Source organism: Mirounga angustirostris, unplaced genomic scaffold (assembly GCF_029215605.1).
Source record: "Mirounga angustirostris isolate CCGP_5_RB_7025 unplaced genomic scaffold, mMirAng1.0.hap1 SCAF_11, whole genome shotgun sequence".
NCBI classification, from domain to species: Eukaryota; Metazoa; Chordata; class Mammalia; order Carnivora; family Phocidae; genus Mirounga; species Mirounga angustirostris.
The window spans coordinates 89,620,670-89,634,795 of NW_026991719.1; positions in this window are offsets into that span (position 1 = coordinate 89,620,670).

The window sequence follows — 14,126 nt, forward strand, 5'->3', positions numbered from 1 at the left end:
GAAATAACAGCCGATGTAGGGAAAGTGGTTTAAAGCCTTGCCATAGAAGATCAGGGATTTTCAAATCGGAGGGTGCATCAGAATCCCTGGGAGGGCTTGTTAAAATGCGGATTGCGGTGGCCTGCCCCAGACTTTCTGATTCAGTAGGCCTGAAAATGAGTGGGCCCCAAGAATCTGCATTTCTGACATGTTCCCAGGTGACGCCGATGCCACTGATCAGGGATCACACTTTAAGAACCATTGCTTTACATTAACAAGGTAGTTGTCTCAAGAGTAGTTAGTTTGAGAGATCTCAGCAAAAGTTAGCAACGGGAAGAATAAAGACCATGGGGAAAGCATTCGATGTACGCAGAGGGGAAAGCATAAACTGGGGGCGCCTGGGTGGCTCCGTCGGTTAAGCATTTGCCTTTGGCTCAGGTCCCCATCTCAGGGTCCTGGGATCGAGACCTGAGTTGGGCTCCCTGCATAGCAGGGAACCTGCTTCTCCCTCTCCCTCTCCCTCTGTCCCTCCCCTGTTCCCCCCCCCCCCCAGTTCTCTCTCTCTCTCTTGCTCACTCTCTCTCTCAAATAAATAAATAAAATCTTAAAGAAAAAAAGAAAGAAGCATGAACTGGCCAGGAAACCAGAAGGGGTGGATTCTAATACCAGTGATATCTTCTTAAGCAGTGTCCAAAGCATAGTTAAGTACAGTTTAATTCACATGTCCCTGACTTAGTTTACCAGCGTTTTCCAAATCACACGCTCTGGAACCCTACAAGATGTTAACAGGCATTATTAATAGGATCCATAGTTAATAGGATCCATGGTCTGAAAAGGTTGAGGAAATTTTGAGTTAAATAAAATTAAACAGAGTTGTTTACTGCAAGTCTTCTCAGAGCCTTTAAAATGCTAACATGCATGGCGAATCTCCAAGGGTAGATAGAATATGCAGCATTTCTCAGACTTAGTTGACTAAGGATGCTTTATTAATGCCTGGCTAGTTTTCTGTAGAATACGGCTTGAGAAATATTTGTTGGTGTATACCCTAGTGACAAAACATTTTATCAATGGGTGAGGCTGCTTATGGCGATGGAAAGAGCACTGGACAGGGAGATGAAAGGTCTGGGACTTTGTCCTGTTTCTGCCATTTTGTTCTGCCACAGGTTGACTTCTTGCTCCCACGAAGATGGGTGTGACTGAAATTTATCATTCTTTTGCAAATGTTGGTAGCCAGTAACCCCAGCCAACACGCACGCACACACACTTTTTTAACCTGGAATTTACCATGCCCTCAGCAGTATTCAATCTTCAGAGCCAAAAGGGTGAGAAGCTCTATGCTGAGAGTTTGATAGGAAGGAAGAAAGGAAGAAAGGAAGGAAGGGAGGAAGGGAGGGACAGTCAAGAGTCAAGTCGTTGCAGACCATGATTCCAACTGCAACAAACAGGCCTAGAGGCAGAGACACATCCTGTGTTTATTTGATTCCTGGCTCTCAGAAAAAGTTTTGTTTCACCAAGGACACTGAGTCAGCTTATTTGTTCACCACAAAGCACTGGAAGTGTGTCTGTCCCCCATTTAATCATTAGTGTTGTTTGGTTTTTTTTTTTTTCACTTGAACAAAATACAATGTTTCCCCAATAGAGAAACACTGCAAATTGAATGTGGCAGGGTGCCACAACATATCCACGTTGATACATAGTTAAAGTACATGCCCACATTAAATAATGGTTTGAAAAGAAGCTGATGGGATTTCAGATTAAATTAGTACTTGCTAAATTCCTACACCACACACGAATACATGCAACATGGGGTCCCCACTAGTTCCTTGTGAAAGCTCTCTTTAAAAATACAAGGGTAGGGGCGCCTGGATGGCTCAGTCGTTAAGCGTCTGTCTTCGGCTCGGGTCATGATCCCAGGGTCCTGGGATGGAGCCCTGCGTCGGGCTCCCTGCTCCGCAGGAAGCCTGCTTCTCCCTCTCCCACTCCCCCTGCTTGTGTTCCTGCTCTCGCTATTGCTCTCTCTGTCAAATAAATAAATAAAATCTTAAAAAAAAAATACAAGGGTAACTTCAGCTTACAAAAAGTAAAATGTTCACAAGCTTTCTGTCTTTTTTTCATTTCAAAGCGAAAATAATATTTAATCACAAGGGAAAATACATATGCTAATAAATCTGATCAGCAATTCGCACCAAAGAACCACAATGAGAATATCAGCACTGCTTTTAACTACAATGTTTGAGAAGTCACAACTCAGAAGCAGCTTTATAATCTTTTATCTTGAAATCAGACCTCCTGTATATCTTGAAGCTAAGTGAATTGAATATATCCAAACGGTCTCAGGGGACTCCTCATTGCCATAGAGCCCCAAAGCCCAGGGCTAAGTAGAAATCGCACGTGCTGTCATACAGCCCAATAGAGACAGTTCTGGTGAGTTCTCGGATCGTGGCTAGCTTCAGGAGGGGTTGAGCTGTATTGACTAAATTGCTCACTCCAGCCCATCTGCTGATTCATCCAGTCAACCTTATCAGTGAAGTCAAGAAGGTGAAATTGGTTTTTCATCTAGATTTTGACCATCGGGGCTTTCAAGAAAGAATTTTCCTGAGTCTTTCTTCTGAAACCCTTTCTGCAATTTCCCTCTATTTCCCATGGTTGTTAAAAGTTATTTACTCTTGAGCCAGCCTCAGTCGGTTGCTATTCTCTCCTATCTACTTTTTGTCAAGGGGAACATGGCTATTCAGAGTAATCTCAACTTCAAAAGGAGGCTGATTCACTCTGGAGTGGGAAGTTGCGAGAATCGCTGTGGAGCTCTTTTGCTTTGCCCATTTCCTTCTACAATTTTAAGTTATTTTCTATTGATCTGTAGTTTTAAACTGTGCCAAAAGCTCTGCTCTTCTTGTGTTGCTTCGCAGTGTTTCTACTGAGTTTTTCTGGGTTTGCTTTTATATAATGAAATCCCCTTGTTTGGTTTTCTGCACATTCACACCAAGGCTGTGAATGTCCACAAACTCGATTCAAAGCTACAATTGAATAGTGTATTAAGAGTACATGCTCAGGGGCATCACATCAGTCTATGATGAATATGGATTAAGAAGCACTGACTTAGACTAGTTTTCTGATAAGTGGTGTAATATTAATGATTTCTCTTCCCTCCTTTTGAAAATAGTAACTGCAATTTTCTTTTTCTCAGATTTATTTACTATTTGAGAGAGAGAGCAGAGGGAGGGGCAGACGGAAAGAGAGAGAATCTCCAACAGACTCCCCGCTGAGCACGGAGTCTGATACGGGCCTCGATCCCATGACCCTGAGATCGTGACCTGAGCCAAAATCGAGAGTCAGTTGCTTAACCGACTGAGCCACCCAGGCGCCCGGCAACCCCAGTTTTCTACATCACGATTGCAGCCTTCCCATACTGCTTTAATGTAGAAAATTTGCAAATTCCTTTGCTGGGGCTACAACTCCATGGCAGTGACAGAACCATTTGAAGAATGTCTTCTGCCACAATTTCCCCTTTGTCTATGTCTTCCATTTTTAACTTCTCGTTTCTTCCATATATTGTCTCATAAAGGAGGCATCCAAGTTGTTTGGTGAGAAGCCGTTGATATACACAAAGCCATCATATGTGGATGAAAAGCATACACTGTCAGTCCTCTCTCTCCCGCCAAACACCCAGATGTTGGCAAGTAGTGCACAAAACAAACAGCCTAGTCATTGAACAATATCACCTCCTCCTTTTTATTCATCTGGATCTTGCAGCATCATGCAGACATGGCCAGCTTTTACCCATGATTTTGTCAAAGACTGAAAAGAATATGAAAAATATTATGCTTCTCCTCTGATGAACAATTATCAATGAACTCTTTGTTCAGAAGAGCAAGCAGATAATGTTTCACTTAGAAAGACCAGTAATACTGAATTAAGATAAAATTCCCATGGGACAATTTTTTTTTATTACATTCTCATGAATCACAGATGAGTTTATTATGATCCATGCTTGTAGGAAAGAATGACAAATGAATTCATATTGATTAGACATTTAAAATAACATGTCCAAAATGCACTGTGTTACATTAAATATCAGGCAATTATTCATCTACCAGCTTTGAATGTAAGTGGAAGGAATATGGGGTCCAAAGCCCAAAATGGAGTGAAAGACTTAAGTGCTCAATTTTCCACCAATTTTTAAGTCTGTGTTTGATTGGGAATTTTTCTTTTTTTTTTTTTTAAGATTTTATTTATTCACTCAAGACACAGGGATACAGAGAGAGAGAGAGAGCACGAGCAGGGGGAGAGGCAGAGAAAGAAGCAGGCTCCCCGCTGAGCCAGGAGCCGGACGTGGGGCTTGATCCCAGGACCCTGGGATCATGACCCGAGCCGAAGGCAGATGCTTAACCATCTGAGCCACCCAGGCGCCCCTGATTGGGAATTTATATAGTTAGCTTATTATGCCTAGAGCGTTTGGAAGGTAGCTGCCGCTTACCACAAAGTGACTCAGTTGACGTCCTAAGTTACAGACTGGGAGGGGCCTGGGGCTGCAAGGGTCTCTGGGCCTTGAAATTATGTTTCTCTGTCTTCCACACAATTAAAACAACTGAGAAGCACTGAGGAGGTGTCAATCAAAATATTTGATGGTATGAGTGTACATGAGTGTGATTGGGTGAGCTGGGGTGGGGGGCTGCAGGTGGATTTGAAAGCATAAGGCGAGCTTCACGTGGAAGGGCCCTGGCCTTGGCCTCCCCTCTGAAACTACTTGACAGGGGCATGTGTTTGCAGGATACATGCTTCCTGGATTAAGAGCACATTCGCACAATTTGCACATTGTCCTTCTACTCCCGGACTTCCCACCAGAGACCACATCTCCCGGGAGAACAGGGAAGCAGTAAAGCTTAAGCCTGGGTTCAAATACTAGTAGCGTTACTAATTAGCTGGATCATCTTGGGCCAGTTAACTGCCCTGAGCCTCACTTTCCTCTCCTATAAAAGGGGCTAATAACAGTACTTACCTCATAGCCATTGTAAGGAATAAATAAGTGAAGGCATGGAAATTGCTTATCGCACTGTCTGACTTAGAGCAGGCACCCATTCAGTGTTGGCTATTATGATTATTGACCAGTGACTGTGTACCAGGTGCTTTATCTTCATCCTTGAGCCTCATAACAACCATATGAGGCAGATGCTACCTTTCCTTATTTCCATTTTACAAGTGAGGAGGCGGAAGCTCAGTGAGATAAAGTACCTTGCCCAAGGCCACACCCTTAAGAAGAGCAGAAACCGGGCTTTGAGGCCTTCACCCCCTCACTCCCAAGGCCCATGTTCTTTCCAGTGCTATCCTCGCATCCATGCTTCTGAAGATTCCTCCACCTCATTACAAGCAATGAACAGGTCGAGAACCCCCAACATCTCTGCAGTTTCCAGGTGTGGGGGAAATTGTAGAAGATTCTGAAATGAGCAAAAGAAGTGACTGGATTGCCTCCTCTCGGTGTGATTTTGGGGAAAGAAGTGACTGGATATCCTCTTGGTATAATTCTGGAGGCTCTGGGGATGGTATAGGTCCAGTCTCTGGTGGAACATATTTGATTATTGCTGTGAATATTGACCAATGTTTTTGGTCTTACATCCATTTGTAAATTCGGTTTAGCACTCCACAACCAAGTACAAATGTCTGTTGTTCTGAGTTCTCCCTTGCACCAGTTGGGATATCTTACTGGTTTCCTCACTCCTGGATTAAATAGAGGCTTCAACGTGTTTATTTAAAACAAACCACGGCCAAGTCACCCTCCTTTGAAAAGGGGAATTCTTTTTCCAGGAAGCTCGCCTCTTCTCTGCTCATCCTCTCCCTTGCCTACCGTGGCCTGAGAGCCTCTTGCCACCGAGATACACTCAGAGCGAGCAAGGAAGCCAAGGGCAAGAGTGCTAGTTGGAGGATGAGGAGGCCTATGGCCTCTTACAGGCTCTGACGTACTTGTTGGACCCTGGTGGATGGTCCACTTACCCTCTCCAAGCTTTTGTTCCTTCACTTGGAAATGGAGTCTGTAAACTGTACCACAAGGTTGCTTCTGTGACATTTTCCTTGGCCTTCAGGGAGAGCAGACCAACCCTCTATATGTCCAGTCAGCACACGCAGGGCTGTGTGTGAGTCGTTCAGCTGCTGCTGGCCCGCCACTTGTGGTCCCAGGCTCATACGCCGAGATCCTGAGCTAGTGGCTGGGGCTTCTAACAGCACAGGGCCAAAGATCCTGCTCAATTCAAGGGTGACTTCCAGATAACTGTTGGGAGCCAGGCAAAGCATTTGACCCGGAAGGCAGGGAATGTATATAGGTTGCTTCTGGGGTATCCTGTGGGAGTCGGCCTGAAACCTTTGGTGTGGGCTCAGAACTGGGTTCCCTTCTTGGGTCTCCTCTAAAATCCTCTGGTGCCCCCAGGCCAGAGGGTCTCCACCTCATCCAGGGCTTCTATGCTATCCCTAGCTTAGTGGGAAAGTACATCGGGTACTTTCTGCTCCAGGTCCCACATTAAAGAGGAGCCTTGCTGCTGGATCATCAGACCGTGACTCAGAGAGACCTCACCTCCTGTCTCCCTGCCTCACCAGAGCACAAGGACGGACCCTTTCCTCACCTCTCCCCCCGCAATAGCAGTGCCCACGTTTGGGAGGGTTTACCTTGCATCTGGCACCGTGGAAGCCCTTTGCATGCATTTCCCCAGTAACCTTCACGCGACCTCGTGAGGGAGGTGCCGTGTTGCCATGATTTTACAGAAGAGAGAATGGGAGCTCAGAGCACGGAGGTGGCTCACTCAGGGTCCTACTGATAGTACGTCGCCACTCCAGTGCAGGTCTCACTTTTGAGAGGCCTCGTTTTCCCACCTGATTTTAATTACACAATCCTGTGCGGGGTTGAGGGCGAGAAACAGGGTGAGGGAGGGAGAGGGCAACTTGCATGTGCCTCCAGAGGGTCCAGTGGGGGCTCTTGGAATTTCCTAGGAATGAGGCTGGGGTGAGCCTATAGAGTCGCTCCATGCCCCGGACATGTGGCCCACAGCGGATTGCAGTGGGTCTCCCTGTAGTGGACTTCCTACGTGCCAAGCCCCTGGCTACAGCAACGCAGGTGCATGAAGAGAGCTCCAGTGTCCTTCTAGGCTTGAGTGGCTCCTGCCTCCAGAGATCATAGAATTCATCAAAGAGCACTCCGGCTCTCCCAAGTGGAAAGTTGTGTTAGAACGAGCATAGACAGATTAGAAAGAGCATAGACAAAGTGGACATTTGTCTTTTTTTTTTTTTTTCCCTCGCCGCCTCATATCTAAATGCCTTTCCAGCCTTTGAAAATCCTGACCTGCTCGGTTTTGAGCCCCTTCAGCCCGCCCGTGCTGAGCGCTGGCATCCAGTATTACTCCACACGTATCTGTTGCCTGAATGAATGCGGTCAATCCTAAGTCTGGCTCTAAAACGTATGCTTTAAAAAATGTACTATGAAATTTACACAAAAGTAGAACAGTGCAACAACCCTCTATGAATCCATTATCCGGATTCAATAGCTGTCAAGATTTCTCATGCTCGCTTTATTCATCTCCCCTTCTCTTTCTCTTTTTATGCTTTGACTTAATATTTTGGAAAAAAAAAAAAATCCCAGGCATTATATCAGTTACCTCTACATACTTCATTACGCATTTGGAAAAAATGAGGGCTATTTTCTGATAACGAAACCTACAATCATTTCTTTAAAACCATGCTTTTGAGCACTATAAAGGGTCCCTCCATTCTGCTTTCTTCCTCGCCCCCCTCCCCACCGCCCCCCCACCCCCACCCCCGGTAGGAACCATTTCTCAGGCATCTGCTCTTGTGCCTTTGCTGAGCTGGAATTACAGCTTGATGTGTATTGGGTACTCACAATGTGTCCTTTCAGGTAAGCAGGGGGCCAGACTGCCTTCTCCCTGTTTCACAAGGTCACAGAGTCAATTAGTGGCTGATGAATGAGACTCCAGCGCCGTGGCTGGGTCTCTACAGCCCCAAACACAGTTTGCAAGCAAATGAAGTGAAAGCGGTTCCAGTCCCAGGGACAGTCCTGCATGGTTTCTGTCGCTGTCCAAGTCCTCGCCACTCAGCCTCAAGCAGATCCTGTCCCCGGGACAGTTCGATCACGGCCCATTGGGACGGGCAGCTGGACGGGATCAGTGGGACCTCTGGGTTTGCGCTCCTCCCTCCGACTAGACCGCAGCCCCCACCTACAGACAGGCCAGCCACACCCCAGAGCTTTTCTCCCCTCCTTGCCATGTTTCTGGAGCCGATTCAGGGGCCCTCGGCTCTCCTCTCTTTCTAGGTTTCGACTTGCTCTCTGCCAAAGCTGAAGACTCCTCAGCACCCACAGGCCAGGACAGGGCAAACACCAGAAGTAGCCAAACTAGCTCTGCTGCTTTTCCTGTTCTTGCTTCCTTCCTGTTTCAGGGACTTCTTAGGAGCCCAGGCACTCTTGAACGTGACCCCCATTGCTAATTCCCTAGACCTCTTCCTTGCCCTCCTCTCCCACCCCGATTTTCCAGATAGGTCTCTTGGGGCCTTGGGTTGGCTGATGAAAACTGGCTCCGCCAGTGGAGGATTGATCAGTCTGGTCTGACCGGGACAACGGGAACCACCGACTATTTAAGGGAGAAGCAATTCGGTGTGCCGAACTGGTTGCACAGCTGAGGAGGGAGCTTTGATGCCAAGCAGAGGACAATGAGGCAACTGAGAGATGAGCCACATGGCAGGGAGCACCTACGCTGGAAGCTAAGGGCTGGGTCACTCCATGGAAGCCAGAGCCACAGTAAACCTGGTTGGCAGGGCCGGAGCCATGAGGGAGATGTCGTCACTGCTGGGGATATCACACGAAGTGGAGAGTCAGGGGAAGAAAGATCTCTTTCTCCTGCTTCCCAGTGTCCCGCCAGTGCCTTCCACTGGCCAAACCCACCAGAAGCTGAGGAGCAGCCTGCAAGGGTCCACTGGTGTCCCCCACTTGCCTCCCTCCCCCTCCTACTGCAATATAGAGCAGGGAGGGGAAAAGGAAAGCATGGGCTTAGGAGAAAATCGGCCTGGGATCAAGCATGGACCCGACCTAATGGCTGAAGATACACTCCTCCTGTCCACCCCTCAACCACTAATGTATCTGGCTTTATGGGACCTGCAAGTCTTATTTAGATTCCGCCCAGTTCTTCACCAGATCTCTCATTTCCCCTTCCCCTGCACCCGCCCCCCGCCAACCCCGCCCCATGCACAGAGTCCAGCAAAGATAGGCAGGCCATTTTGCTTTCTGGCAATTGTGACACATTCATTGGCTCCCAGGACTGTGTAAACCCAGCCTTCTTGCCTGCAGGGCTTCGGCTTGGCAGGGAGGCTCTGAACTGCAATGTTGTCAGGCAGGTGAACCTGCTGCCATCACAGTCCAGAAAGCATACCTCTTGATTTTCCAGGTGTTCGACAAGTTCAAATGTGTAGGTGAAGGGAAATGCCTGGGAGGGGAGAAAGAAAAGCACCAAACGACACGCTTCCCCCACACCTTATCTCATTAGATCTTCCCAGCCCTTCAAGGTAGTTGCCCTGCTGCCCATTGTAAAATGATAATAATAACTTTTTTAAATTTTGGAATCATTTGAGATCTATGGAACAGTTGCAAAGACAGTACAGAGTTCCTCTACATTCCCCCAGTTTCCCCCTCCTGCCAACATCTTACCTAACCATCTGAGGTCTGTTTTTACAAATGAGGAAACCGAGGCTCAGATAGGTTAAGTGACTCGCCCGAGGTCACAGAGCTGGGACACAGCAGAAGAAAGACATAAATCCGGGTTGTTCTTATTGCATTACACCGGTGGGTTCAGTTATCTGCTTCCATCTCATTAGGTAGGAAGTCACTCTCTAAACCTGGAACTCTTCCCTTCACCTCGGAGCGGGCTGGCAAACATGCTCAGGGAGCACATCTTCCCCAGAGCCACAGACTGTTTGCGCTCAAATGTCCATCTGAGGCCGTTTAATTTGGGGAAGGCCAATAAGCTTCATTTTGTTTGCCAACTTTAATTGAGCGCCAGAAGTTATTTGGGACCCCACATTAGGAACAATCCTAAGTCCATATGTTTGCTCATCAGAAAAGAAGGCTGTGATCAATTACGGATGCTTGTCTTGCACATTGAGGAGGAGAGCGGTGTGGCCCATGTGACCCATAGGCCATCCCTCAGCAAGGCTCCTCCTTTCCCCAAGGAGGCAACAGCATCTTTGCTTCATTAGTGGGCACAGCCAAGAACAGAAGCCAGGCTCCTGGGTTTCTCTCCACTTTACAATAAACTTGGAGTTAAGGTCACAGGAGCTGCCACTTAATGAGTGGTCCGCTTGCTGCCAGGCATCGTGCTAAGCATCTTCCGCTTTCCATGCCTTTTGTGTGTGTGTGTGTCCGTGTCTGAACCTGGTACACACTTACTACCTTACAGTTCTATAGATCAGAAGTCCAATACCGGTCTCACTGGGCGAAAATCAAGGTGTCAGCAGGGCTGTGTTTCTTTCTGGACTCTAGGTAATACCGTTCGGGCAGTTGACAGCATTCGGTTCCCTGTGGTTATGGGACTGGGGTCTGCCTCTTTGCTGTCAGCTGTGGGTTGATCCCAGCAGCCAGAGGCTGCCTCAGTGCACCTGCTCGTGAGCCCCTTTCTCCTCCTCAAAGCTGGTGGTGGTGGGTTGAGTCGCCCTCACACTTCGTTCGAGTTTTCATAGTTTTCTCTTTCATAGTCAAATAGCTCTCACGGACTCATCTGCCTTCTTCTTGCACTTTGAAGGGCCAGTGTGATGACACTGGGCCCACCTGGGTAATCCAGAATAATCTCCCTATATTTAAGGCCTAGTAAGCCTTATTCCGTCTGCAGAGTACCCTTTTGCCATGTAATGTAATGTAATATTCACAGGTTCAAGAAATTAAGATGTGGAAATCCTTGGGGTGGGGGGGGCAGATTATTTTGCTCAACTACGGTTCTTTACTGTGTACCTCTGTCTTTCTATGAAGTCTATAACGTCCATATTAAATTCCCAGCATTCATACACAGAGAGTTAATATAGCCGTGCAAACAGATAGGAGTTTGAGGAGGTTCTGTCTACTTACGCACCTTTGGTATCGAGTTGAGTCCATTCCTTACTTTTCATCCTCACAACAACCCCGCAAGGTAGACATTTTTATCCCCAATTTACCTAGACTTGGTGACGTAACCAAAGTAGCCTAAGGCCTACAGCAAGCAAATGGTAAAGCTGGAATTTAAACAGAGGCTGGTCTGGCTCCAAAGCCTACACCCTGGGCTCTTCCCTCCTACAAATACAACGTTGAATTTGCCCTCCTGGCCTACAGCAGGTGGAGAAATGACCCTGGTCCCACTGATTTGGTTAGGATTGAACTGTGATGAAAAAAAAATCTTTTTGGTTCTTAATAATTTTCTAAAAAAGATTTGCTTGCAGGCCATTACCTAGATGGAACTGATTTCTTTGGGCTATTTCATGTTAGATGTGTTAAAAATTGACACGTTAGGAGAGCTGATGTGAAAAGTGACCTGTTTCACTTACAAATAAATGATTAATATAACCTCATTGTGTGACAAGACTGCATTACTGATTCTCTCACTTGGCAGGCTCAGAAAAACAACAGGTCAGACAATAAAGTCCATGCTAGCAGAAGACTACCGTGTGGGATGACCATGGATGAGTCAGGGAGAATCAGAAGATAATTAACTAAGAGGAAGCTCTATGGAGTCCAAAGATAATTTGAAAGTGTTCCTTCTCTAACCCAAGAATAGCTGACATTATTAGCAAAAGCGATGAATGGGCTAAGGGGAAGAGGTGAGTTAATTAGAATTATTAGATAGAACGTTTTAAAGAAATTGACAGGGATCAAATTTCAACAGGAAAACATTCCATGCAACAGACTTCATTACAGCGATTCAACATTGATTAGGGGCATTTTACGGACGTGGCTGTGACCTACGTGCTCAGGGGACCTATAAAGGTACTACTACACTCCTCCTTCCCATCGACGGACTAGATCCCCAAGTTTGGGCAGGACGGTAAAGAATCTCTGACCTACAAATATGGGTGCGATTTATAAAACTGTTTCTGTAAACTAGTATCGTGGGCCACTATACACATAACTTGTATGCCAGATATTACGACGACCATCAGGCTAAATGCTCAAGCAGCAGAGAAACCTCGGCACTAGGAAATGCGCTGACTGTCCATCTATATTCACTTTAGTTGCCCAAACTATTCTAAATACGAGGAATCCCTTCCTTGGAGGCCCCAATGTGGCCTTACTTATTGCTTATGGCCATAGGTCCTTTCGAAGGGTTTAGTGCCCATGCCACCCTGGTTATTATAAATTTTGAGTGTCATCTCTCTCTGCTCAGAGGTGTCAGTGGGTAGCCCCCTACCCCTTCTGGCTCCTCCTCTAGTGTCATCTCTCCCCAGTCCTCACCGTTCCGGCTCCTCCTCAACCCGCCATGTTTTGTTTCTTAACATAGGCTCTTCCCTTTGCCTAGAATACACTTTCTTTCCTTGTCTGCTTAAGAATTGCTGCTTGTCCTTCGAGTTCTATCTCAAATACCTTTTTCTGTGAAGCTTTCCCAATGTCCTCAGGTGCCCCACTAGCCCTCCCCGATCTGCCTCTATTATAACGTATTTCACTGTATGGGAGTCGTGGGTTGGACTTGTGCCCACTAGAGTGTGAGCTCCTTGAGAAGGACTGATTTATTCATGGCTGACTCTCCGGGGCATAAAGGAGGGATTCAGGGCTTATATGTTGAATGAAACAATGAATGTCCTGGTCCTTATTTGTCTTCGGTGGCGATTTCCAGGGCTTTTAAATTTGGGCTCCCTTTTTCTGCCAAGAGGCGGTGAGAGCCAGACAGATGGACCTGATATTTAATGAGTTTCTACTAAGCACCGGGCATTTTGCCGAACAATTCACACACGTGATCTCATGTCTGAAATAGATGGTTTGATGTCCTTCTGTATTTTCCCGATGAGGAAATGGAAACTCAGAGCAGTGACTTGCCCAAGGTCACTGGGCAGGTGGGAGGTGGCAAAGCCAAGATTTGAACCAAGGTTTTTGGTCTCCAGTGCCTTCTCCCCTTCATGTGTATAGAGGGCAGGGCCAGTTTTGGGTACAACGGTGAAGTAAGTCGCACTTGCCTTCGGTGTCTTCAGACTCCCACTTTATCTCACCACAGTGTCACCCACCCCTGCAGCACCTGCTGTGGCTCCTACAGCCAGCCCGTCCTTGCTGGCAGCTTCATCCTTCTCAGCTCGTCCAAGACCTGGAGACAGGGCAGGCTTTTCCCTGGACTTCCGGGCTGTGCTAACCTTTTCCAGAGCACATATTTACATTTCAATGGTACCCTCTCCCATCACAGTCTTGAACCCAGAAGCTGGTGGTCCCTGTGGGAGCTGTGTGGGTCCCTCCGTGGTGTGGTGAGGGGGCCAGGCTGTCTAGGGCCCTCTTTCAGCGTACACCAGGGAGGCTCCTCCTGCAGCCGAAAGGGGCTTAGCCTCTTCCTCAGACAGCTGAAGGCTCTGGAGTCAGACCAACAAGTGTTGGAATCCTGCAGGACCACTTGCTGAGTGTGTGACTTGCTGTAAGTCACATAAGCTCTTTAAGCTTCTGTTTCCTCTACTGTATAATGGCTCTAACCATGGTTCTCACTTCCTAGGGTTGTTGTGAGGATGACAGGAGGCAACACAGGTACTGCTTATTCCCTCACTTCTCTTTTCCCCCTTCTTTACCCACGTGTCTTTTTTCAAAATCTCCCCTTCCTCTCCTGACCCTCTCCCTCCAGCACCCTCAACCTTTGGCAAAACTCCCTCTCAAGACTTCCCGGGGCAATCCCCATCCCAGATAGTCGCTCCTGATGTCTGACTGCGTGACCTGACTGGAATTCAGAAAAGAGGGCCCATTCCTCTGAGGCGTGTTGCACAGATCCATCTTCATTAAGGAAGGGGAGGGCCTGGTGGCCCCACATCAGAAGGTGATGGGCGCTGGTCCCCCAGCCGCCATATCTCTCCCTCTTGCCTCAGAGCGCATGATTCCGATGAGTCCAGTTGCGGGGGCGCCTGGGTGAGGCAGGGTTATTATTTATATCTGAGTGCAAATTCCTTTATCAGAGCCT